Source organism: Pinus tabuliformis, chromosome 6 (genome assembly GCF_031772625.1).
Source record: "Pinus tabuliformis cultivar Carrire ecotype Pingquan chromosome 6, CPIR1, whole genome shotgun sequence".
Taxonomy (NCBI): Eukaryota; Viridiplantae; Streptophyta; class Pinopsida; order Pinales; family Pinaceae; genus Pinus; species Pinus tabuliformis.
This window is the reverse complement of record NC_142292.1, coordinates 680,970,820-680,982,377: the sequence shown is the minus strand read 5'-3', so window position 1 is coordinate 680,982,377 and position 11,558 is coordinate 680,970,820. Positions and strand designations below refer to the sequence as shown.

Sequence of the window (11,558 nt, the reverse complement as noted above, 5' to 3'; positions counted from 1 at the left end):
CCATTTTAAGCTTTCTTCGGTTTTGAGTCCTAGAGCTGATGAAGAAAGCCAATATATGTCTCATGTACCATATGCAAGTGCTGTAGGCAACTTAATGTATGCGATGGTATCTACAAGACTTGACATTTCACATGCAATTGGAGTTGTCAGCAGGTTCATGGCAAATCCAGGTAAAGAACATTGGCAAGCAGTGAAATGGGTGCTTCGATATCTAAGAGGCACAAGTGACCATTGCATCGTCTTCAATGGTAGTGAAGGATCAATCTGCGAATATGTAGACGCTGACTATGCAGGTGATTTGGACAAAAGAAGATCTACTATAGGTTATGTCTTTACTCTTGCAGGTGGAGCAATTAGTTGGATGTCAAAGCTTCAAGAAACAGTTGCGTTGTCCACTACCGAAGCTGAATATATAGCTACTTTAGATGCCAGTAAAGAAGCAATCTAGTTAAAGGGTTTGCTCGATGAGATTGGAAGGACGCAGGGGAAAGTGAATGTACTTTGTGACAGTCATAGTGTTATTCACTTGGCTACAAATCCTGCTTATCACCGCAGAACCAAGCACATTGATGTAAGGTATCATTTTCTGAGACATGTGATCGATGGCGAAAAAGTAGCTCTTGAAAAGGTCCATATGCGAGAGAATTGTGTAAACATATTCACAAAGCCAGTTACAGTAGAGAAGCTGCAATGGTGTTTAGCTTCTCTTGGCTTGCAGAAAAAATGATGAATGGGCATGGGCAAGGGATTAGGAAAATTGTTGTCAAGGTGGAGTTTGTTGGAAGTTTGACAACGAATTATGTAAAATTGGGTAAAAATGTAATTAGTTAGTTCTATACCGAAATAGCAGTTATGTAACGGAGGAGGCTGGTATAAAACTAGTGAATGCCTGAAAAATGTAATCGTGGAGAATCATTGTTGAATTAATAGAGATTCCAATCCCTTGCCCCGTGGATGTTTCCTTGACACCCTGTCGAGGTTTTACCACGTAAATCTTATGTGTTTATGCATGTGGTTAAATTCAGTTTGTAAATCTGTTATGTGCTTTTTTTGTCAATTTATAACTAAATGTATGTGTAGTTTCTTTCGTCATTATTTCCCATATTCAAATAACAATGCGCAGGCAGTGTTCAAGAGGCTCTAGTAATGTATAATACAGAATTGGCAGCATTGACATATTGGAGCCCTAATGTGAATATATTTCATCATTCCATATAGGTAAGCTGAGGAAAACACTATAATCTGCGAGGCTTAGCAAATAGTGTTTAGAATGGAAACGTTGCTAGCTGCAACAGAAAATTTGTGCCCAATTTCCAATAGAAATCTTCTCTTGACAATTTCCAATAATCGAAACGGTTATAGGATTCTCATTAGAGATTCTTAACTGTGCCCAAAAGTAGATTAGCTTTTCCTGTCTTGGATTCACTAGCGCTGTTCATGATACCTCATTTGTGCCCAATAATAGCTTAGCTTCCATTGCCTCGGATTCACTAGCAATGTTCACGCAGACAAAATTAATACCTCATTTGGCCGTACTGCTCAACTTCATGTCTAAAAATAAACTGGCATTAAGGACTAATCTGTAATTACCTTTAGAACAAACCTTGCTTTTCTATTGCACATATAGTGACCTTAAGTTCACCCTTGCCACATTTATTTCAACCCTCACTTATATACTCAAACAAGGCAGCATAAACTGTGAACAATGCTTTCTCTTTTTCTCCGCCTGTCTCTACAGGCACTTCCTACAAAGCTATCAAACCACTTCCACTAATTGTAACGTTGTCAGTCATTGTGCTCCAAATTGCTAAACAGAAGCACAACCATTGGTAGTACTTGATGGCCATAACCCATTACTGCTAGGTGCCTTTGTGCCTAACAATGACCCTGTAAAACTAAAAGTCCATAGAGTAGATGCAGAGCCAAAGGGCATTGAACCAAAGGGCACTATGTTGGAATCACCAACTTTCAAGAATAATCTAAACGAAAAGGAAGAACTGGAAAGGTCAATACGCGATATACCTGCGAATGTATTCCGAGTGCCAGACAATTGTTGGAATTAGTTAACAGCAAGAGATGGTTCTTTCTCAAGAACATTATCTTTAGACATTTCTCTCGGACTCTCCATTTTTTAGGTTCTTTACTTTTGATGGCCTCAACAGGATGGAATGAGATAACAATAGGAGATGGCTCTTTCTCAGGAGTAGCTTCTTCCCTGGGGCTCTCCTGTTTAGTAGGTTCCTTACTTTCGATGACCTCCCCAGGTTGTGTGTTTATTAGGTTCCTTATTTTCAATGGCCTCCCCAGCTTGTGTCTATATTACTTTCAATGGCCTTGTGGTTGTGTCTATATTACTTTCGATGGCCTCACAAGGTCGTATGTGTATTGATTCTTTTGGGCCATCCTTAGTTTTTTCCCATTCTCATTGAAGCATTTGTTTGATCCAGTTGTGTTGCTTCCTTATCTTTCCAATCATCCTCATTCACATTTGCATCAACATAGTCTCAACTATTTTCTCAACGTCATTAACAGTTACTATGTACAACTTCGATGTCGACGTTGTGAAAAGAGTAGTTTCAATGGTCTTGCAACAGAAAATGAGAACTGAATGAAACCGGAAATTGTTTGGCACTTCGGGAAAGTTCCCAACTTCTTCTAGAATACAATCCCATTGCCATTGAATACCATCACATATTATTATTTATAATTATTAATATCCTTTGTATTGGGCTGGTTATGGATTTGTCCTAATATACTAGTAAATAATAAATTATAACGTCGAGCATATTAAATCATAGGGTTCGGTGGTTGAAAAAACCCTTGTTTTTTATTATTTTTAAACTAGTATTTTATTTAATTAATAAAAAATAATATGTTTAATGGTTTATATTTTAGAAAAAATATAATTACAAATCCAGAAATCTTTTGTAATTCACAGTTACTTTAACAATATTTACACACAATTACAAGCAACGAAGAAACTTATAGAAAGTCATATTTGATAAATAAGGAGATATTACTACAGGGCATGAATCAATTTGTATCTATTTTGCGACATATGGTATTATGTATAAAATCCTTAAGGAGATATTACCACATGGCAGGAATCAATTTGTATCTATTTTGCGACATATTATGCAAAATTATACATTATGGGAACATATACAATTACAAACTTCCTAAATCTTTAGAAATATTTGCACACAATTAAAACAGCAGGAAGTAAGTAATTAGAATATACTCTGCCTAATTAACTTCATATCACCAGATTCAACTTAAAAATTTAATATCTGAATTCATAAAACAGGGTGGCGGTCAAACTAATGGTGGCCCGTTAAACCTGCAGAGGAAACCACAACTGTACTAAATTATAAACACGCTGATTAGATTCATCTTAGGAAGATTACCGACGGAAGTCAAAATATTAATTTAACAGGCAGGATGCAGGAGTTTAACGAAAAATTAGTGTGGATTTAAATGAAAAAAAAATAATTTAATATGCAGGAGGTTTAATGAAAAAATAAATCTAGTATAAAAAATATTTAAATTGTTTTAAAAAGAATTTAATTAAAACAATTTGTTTACCTATAAATTTAATATAAGCATGGTTAAAATGGGTTAATAAAAACTATATTAAAACACATCTGTGCGTATCTAGAGTTGTAACTTGGGGTAGGGTTTGACCCGTGGTAACATTAGCCAGAATAGAACAGAGCTCACGTCTATGACGGTAGGAGAAAAGGCAAGAGACGCAGACCTTCTACTGATTTATCAGTAAAGGAGAAAAATGAGGGATTGGGTAGCAATGAGGGTAATCTAATGTAATTCTAAGAGCAGCTGGCAGTGCCCAGAGCGGGACTACTCGTTTCTGTTGGTCACAGATTCGACTCCAAACCCATTGGTTCGGCTCTGGGTCCTGGGAATGGTTTGTTGGTCTCGTGTGGGACCACTTTAAACCCATCGAGATAGAGAATCACACAAACGAGCCACGAGACGAAGAAGAAGAAAGAAGTGAGAATGACGAGATTCAGATGATCACCCAATTGGAAATTCAAGCAAATTTGATAAATAGACAGAGACCCCAGAGACCAAGAAGACGGAAAATGATATGCAATCCAAGAATGTAAAAGGGCATGGCAATGTGCCCTGTAATGCTTGTATGTGGAGTAAACACGGCTCATAACCCAGCAGCCGAGGTGGGGGGCGGAGGATACTAGATCTGATGACCTCAAGCTCTCCAAGAATGGTTTCCATCTTGACCTCAAGCTCCTCAATAATGGTTCCCCACTTCCAATATGCATAAAAAGAAAAAACCTGAATTTAAGGAAATGAATGAAGATGGTAGTCTCTATGATGACGGGGCTAAAAAGACCATATTACAAGAGCAGCCACCTGCAATAAGTTTTTCATTCCTATTAGCCAAAGCAAGACAAGTAGAGCAGAACAGAACAAGCGGTTAAACTTACAGAGGAAGCAAATTAATGAACCTGAGGGATTAGCTAATAAACACAGGGTAAACAGGCTTCTTAAATTAATTAAGAAATACACTAACTAAATTAGGGTTAATCTAATGGAGAAAAATAGTCATTCCCAAGGAAGGGGACTTATACTAAAATATAGTTCGGTTAAACGTAAAACTTGATTTAATGATGATGCAATATGGTTAATAGAGAATCAAATATGTTAAACCTAGTTAAAATCACTGAGAGGAAAAGAGCTAGAGCCATCTCTGCATATCCGATGTTATACATTGGAATAGGGTTTGAACAGAGATGGAACCATTTCTACATAACTGCTAGGGTTTGAACAACAACAAATAAAACAAAGTTCAAAGGGTTTGAACAACAACAAATAAAACAAAGTTCAAATGACGATTGCTATAGTAACAGCAACTAAAACAGAGTTCAAATGGCGATTGCTATCTTCATCACACGAAAAGAAATTTCAGTACAAAAGGAAAGGAAGTAGATAATAAAGAAATTGCTTCCCATAACAAAGATCCGATGAAATAATAGCACAAATAAAACTGAGTTCAAATGTGGCGGTTACTATCTTCATCGCAAGGAAATTTCAATGTAAGCAACAACAAATAAAACAGAGTTCAAATGTGGCAGTTGCAATATCACAAGGAAATTTCAATGTAAATAACAAAAAATAGATAATAAAGAAATTGCTTCTCATACCAGAGATCAGATGAAATATACCTGAATGTCAGAGACATTAAGTAACTCCAACCTGAATGTCAGAAACATTAAGTAACTCCAAGGGATGAACCAAATCCAATTGCCCTGCCCTTGAAGTTGTTTTCTCCGAGAAATGTTAAAAAAGAGTTTCCTCTTCCTCCTCTGTCGCATAAACCCACATAAATCAAACACACTGACAAATTCAAACACCATACAACACAGAGAGACTCAAACACAAAAACACAGAGAGACTCAAACACAAAACCACACAGAGAAAACCAATCTCGCAGACATAGTAAGCCAAACACCATACCGCAGAGAGACATCCAACCCCACAAACATACCTGGCCGTGGATAAAGGAGGGAAGAGGAGAAAACATGTTTGAAATTCTGTGAGAGTGAATGTATATATATACAGACTTTCTTTCAACGGATACTACCACCAATTACAGTTGAGACCAACGCTTATCTTATTCGATGTAAAATGAGTCCGCTTACCAGGTCCAAAAAGCACACCCCACGTTTGATCCTCGCTTTTTTTCTCTTTACTTTCTATTGATGCTTTTTCCTTTTTCTAGTGCCTTTTTTAAGTTTAGATTTGTATTTTTCCCTTTTTCCCTTTAGCGATTTTGACTTTTAACTATTTATTTAATTTGTCCAGGACCTGCCCAGAGTCTCTTTAGGAAATAAAAAAACTGGATTTTATTATGATAAAACCAGTGCATTTGTCTTGGCATCATTCATATATCAGAAAAATGTCCATAAACAAGTTACGTCATACGTATCAAAAATACCATTGCTAGTGCCTCCAATACCGGGTTTCTGGTTTCTTCCTAATATTATGTAAGTTATAAAATAAAGTGACTATATGATTTGTACATCAATATTCAACACATGTTATATACAAAATTATCAAAAATCAAAATATAAAGAAATAAGAGCAAGTGTTGTTATGGAAGGTTGATTATTCCCTCTTCCCCGGTGGAGTTGTCCAATGTGTATATGGATTCCATGATTCTATATCGCTAGCCAAGATCATCTTTTGAAAAATATCCTTTGAAAACTTTCTCTGCTTCCATATTAGCTTCCTTGTATATGTGAGTAAGAGTATAGGATGTGAGAGAGTCCAATTTGTGCTTGATCTTTTTTATCCAGCGAAATAATGAGGGAGGATAGAAGTCTGTGTATTCCAGTTTTCTATCAATGAGAGATCTGGAATCTACATAAATATGAAGACTTTGTAGCTACTTCTGATGTGCAAACCAAAGTAGTCCCCATAAAACAATTGCTTCAACTCTTATGTTTGTGCCCGACCTCCATTCCAATCAAAATTATATAGAGGTCACTAAAGTGAAGATGTTTTTTTTCCTTAATCATGATTTAATTATAATTAAAATTTAGTGAGCATAAAATTTGCATTTTTGTTTACTAACAACTTCCATCGCTAACTTTGATAAACTTGTAAAGTAGCTTTTAATAATTATAAGAAGTTAATCCAATGGATTATTAGAAGCTAATAGAATGAAATGGACCCGCAAACATAAATTCTCACACACATATATATATGATTTTTAATAGAGAACAAATTTTGAGCATCAAGGGATTAGTTACATTTATATTAACAATCTCGTCTTTTTTTTTCCTTTTTTAATATGATGGTGTTGCTTTTTTATTTTATGCCTTTTCTTTTAAAAGTTAGCATTGTTATGTGATTTTAATATGATTTTGTCCTGAAAACAATGGAAATTCTAGTAGGATTTTGAAGAAATTGGGCATATATTTTCGGAAATATTTGTTATGGCTATCAAGCTTCAGAATTTTGGAGGCCCCAAGGGTTTTTGATGGCGTTGAATCCATTTCCCCCATCAAAAAAAGATTCAAACACTCCCAGGATTGGTTTTTTTTTATTTTTTTTACTAGATTCGAGCGAGAATTTCATTGTACAGACATAAGTGTGGCCTCTGTACACAACGCCCATGATTTCATGGTTTACTAGAACACTCTTCTATGTGTTTTATTTGATGTCTTCCTCTTCTAGAAAGTGACATCTTCTATGTGTTTTATTTGATGTTTTCCTCTTCTAGAAAGTGACATCTTCTATGTGTTTTATTTGATGTCTTCCTCTTCTAGAAAGTGACATTGTTATGTGAATGGTTTACTAGAACAATCTTTTATGTCTTTACATATGTAATTATGTGTTTCATAATGGTGCATTTTAGATATGTAATTCTATGTTCAATAATGGTGGGATGAGGCTTTTTGGAAATTTGACACTTAAAAATGTAATATTATTATTACAAAATCTAAAATTGTAATATTACATTCCATGATATGTGTTGGTTGAATATAAACATGAAAGCTTGAGAAGAGACCATGACCTAGCACTAATAAAACCTATTCTTACTCCCCATGTGCTTCACAAATACATTAAAAAAACATAAATTGTAATACATGCATCATCATCATATCTATGTTATTGAAAAAGATCATATAAGTATATGCCTTAATTCTATTATCCAAAAAGTTAGAGAAAAATTCTAAAGCATTATAAAAATGGGTAAGGATGATTTTTGTAGAGATACTTTCTTTGATATTCTTTAGCTTCATAAATTCAATGTTGGATGTGACCCCTTATTTGAATAAAAGAATTGCCACTGAGTTTAGCTCATGATATATATGTTCAAAAGTTAGTAACTACAAAAGAAAGCCCACATCTCCAATTTTGAACTTGGTCCATTTGTGCTTTCAATTTCAAGTTTACGTATACCAATGTATCTATTTTCTATCAAATATGAATATCATTCATTAATTATTGACGTTTAGAATGTGAATATTAATTGCGACATAACATCTTTATATTTGATATAAATGGTTGCTTCTTTTATGTTTGATACCAATTTCCTTGTAGTTATCTTTCTTTATTGGCAGACATCCTATTGTGAATAGATTTCTATTTAGATTAAGTACTTTATGTAATTGAATATATTTAATTTTAGGTTGCTACTGAGCTTAAATTGACATTGTTCAAGAAAATATTGTAGTACATGTTCTCTAAAAAGCATTCCTTTATCTACAAAATCATTTCCTTACAATTTTGTCAAAAAATCAAGATTTCATTCAAATGCCAAAACTGATTTAGATTCTTCATTTTATTTCCAATTGACAAATCACTCTAATATTTTGCATTCTTGTTCCTTGTTGGGAATAGCTTATGAAAATCTCACTACATCTAGATTTTTATATTATGTTTTGGTTTAGACCAACTATGTTAGTATAAATTTCCTTGCTTCTGACTTATTGTCCCTCTCCCATTAGAATAATCCTAATTTAGTTTACATGTTTATTAATTAATTTAATTATCATGGTTTCCTTGTGTTTATCAGTTAATCCCTCTAGTTCATTAGTTTGTTCTCATAAAGACTAACATCTCCATTAATTTTCTTAGAATTAGGCTTCTTATAATACATTTCCAAATTCAGGAACCATTTTTTGGAAGCTTGAGATCACCTAATCTAGGATCTTCATCACTCACTTAGAATTGTGTGCTTTGAGGAGTGACTACTCCTCTTGCACGCATTAAAAGGAAAATTGGTATGCCTTCTTATTATTTAAGCTGGATTGCATACCACCTTTGGACCCTCTTTTTGGTTTCTGGAATCACTTTACCTTCTTCCACTTATCAAACCTACTTGAATTTCTACTTGGGTGATCAATCTCAATCTCAACATCACTCACACTTCTTTCTTATTCTTCGTCTTAGGTTTCATGTCTTGTGATTTTTCAGTGAAAATGTCTTATAATGAAGTGGTCCACTACTCGCAAGTTTCACTCCCACCAAGTGTGTGTGTGAGCGTGTGTGTGTGTGTATATATATATATATATATATATATATATATATATCCTGCCCATTTATTTTTTTATAAGTAAATTATTAATAGTAATTTCTAGGAAAGCTAATGTATTTCATGTACAATTTATAGTTTTTTATTTTAATATAAGGGGAAAATATCTATACTCACAATTAATCACCTTAAAGTTTGAAAAATAAAAAAGAATGTTAATAAAGTAAATTTAATTAAATGAAAACATATTTGCAAAATGTTATTTTTTCGAGTATATATACACTTGTTAGTCTATTATATGTTGAATATTTTCTTTTGAAATTGGTAGGTGGAAAAGAAGGTTTACTAGAGGTGGTTGATAGCATTGAATCTCTTGTACCAAAGATATAAATTCCAGTATAGATTTTGGCTCAACTTAAACTAGCAGGCACCTTTCTTTGGTACATGATTGACTCTACACTTGCACTTACATTGGAAAATGTATTTCACTACTTAGAACTTTTCAAATTGTATAAACAAAAATTGTCTTTGGTTTTATTATTGTGAGAGGTCTTTAATACTACATTAAAATGATATATGGAGTTCTTTTCATGGTCCTAGCATAGGTATATTTACATGTACTTTAATTTAATTGAATTTAGAAACCCTAGTTAAACTATCAAGAGGAAGAAAGCCAAATCCATCCTTGCATACATAGATTTGTAGATTGGAGCAAGATTTGAACTATAGCTAGAATAGAGCTCAAGTGGTAATTCCTATCATCGAGAATTGAACAATGTTAAATATTTTTCATAGTAGAAGAAAAAGATATTGCTACTCATAATAGAAGATAATGGGAAATAACAATAAAATGTACTTGAAGATAGAAACCCTTGAGCAACTCTAGGAAATTCTCCAAATCCAGTTGTCCTCAGTATATTTATTCTTCCTAATACCTTAAATAACTAGATTATTTCCCTTGTCAAGTCCCACTAGCACAATCGGTTGAGGATGGGCCTCATCAGCAAGGCAACCCAAGATCAAACCTCATGAGGGGTGGTTGTGCCCTGTGCTAGGGGGAGGAGACATGCTAAAAAATCTAGTCAGCTTAGGGTTGGTGTGGCCCAGGCTGAGTGCGATCCCCGAGTGACTTTGATGGCTTAGATGCCCCTAGGTTGCGACTCCTCGAGCCACAGGTCAAGCCTGGAGGATCACAGACAACTTGACAAACCAAAAAAACTAGATTATTTCCCTTATTATGTACCATTTTATTCCATATATTTATTTATGCTACTACAATTTAATTTATTTTTCTCTCTAAGCTACATAAGTTATAAAAATATTATCTTCAATAAATTATCTTGCAATGTCAATTTAATTATCTTTGATACTTTTCAATTTTACTTGTGTTCGCTATAACATTTAACAATTCATAAGTGATACCAAGGATGTTATGTTTCTCAAACCTCACAAAAATTACCTTATTGTATTTCCAAGGGTACCATGATTTGTATGCCCTTCAAATATCTAACTTTTCCTGGTGGGGAAATGGTGAAACAATGCAGATCCCATTAAATAATATTTGTTGTTATTTGTTACAAGACTAGTAGTTACTAAGGAATAATAATATCACTTTATTGTGCACCCCTCAATTAATCCTCATGAGAGACAAAGTTTTTGGCCTACCCTTATATGAAAAAATGCAACTTTCAAGTAAAAGTGTATGATTTTAATCATAGATGAAAAATATAGGCATGAAAAACTATTAGACTAACTACTTGCAAAGCAAGAGAAGAGAGTGAAAAATTGCTATAATATCCACTAAATAACCAAAGGGAAATTTTGAATTACTCAAGACACATGAGTTGAATAATTGATGATATATTAATGTTGTATATGACCTCATTATATAACCTCTCTAGGAGGAAAAAAAATTCTAACTAATTTGGGATTCCAAGAGCAAGCACTCAAGTAACTACTCCCTAGTTAGCAAGTAAGTTAAATTTAGACTGAGAGCCCCGAAATTAGAAAAATATCTAAAATGGAATGAAATATAAGTAAGTGGAGTTAGAAATCACTTAGAACTAATTAATAACTCACTCATGCAAAAAAACTTAGTTAAACTCCAAAAATAGGACTAAAGGTTAACTAACAAGGAAATGAGAGAGAAAAATGGTGGCTAATAGCTAAAATTAGGCAGGAATTGTACATTCACAATAGGGAATCTTATGCATGAGGGAATGCACATTAATGAAGTGGAATTAGCCATTTCATATCCAACCAATGTCTAGTCAGTACGACATGTTGTTCTAGGTGACACCTCCTCCTAAAAATAAAAAATCTTAAAAACAGAATGTCCCAAATGATAGGGAATATCTAGTAGTGAATGAGAAGTGGTCATATGTGCCCCTAATAGTATGGAAGGTGTTTTGATTATGGCCATATTGTAGGTCTTGATGAACTATTGAGTGCAATGCACCCCAACACTACATCTTCCCCTAAAGCACAACCAGGGAGTATAATAGTCAATGAGTCCTAGCATTTTTAGCTATGT

The 11,558-nt window shown here is 34.0% G+C and overlaps 1 pseudogene; it reads right to left on the bottom strand.

The window, feature by feature from the left end:
• Positions 1-1,370: 1,370 nt before the first annotated feature.
• LOC149260484 (uncharacterized) lies at positions 1,371-5,563 on the bottom strand (annotated as a pseudogene).
• Positions 5,564-11,558: the final 5,995 nt, after the last annotated feature.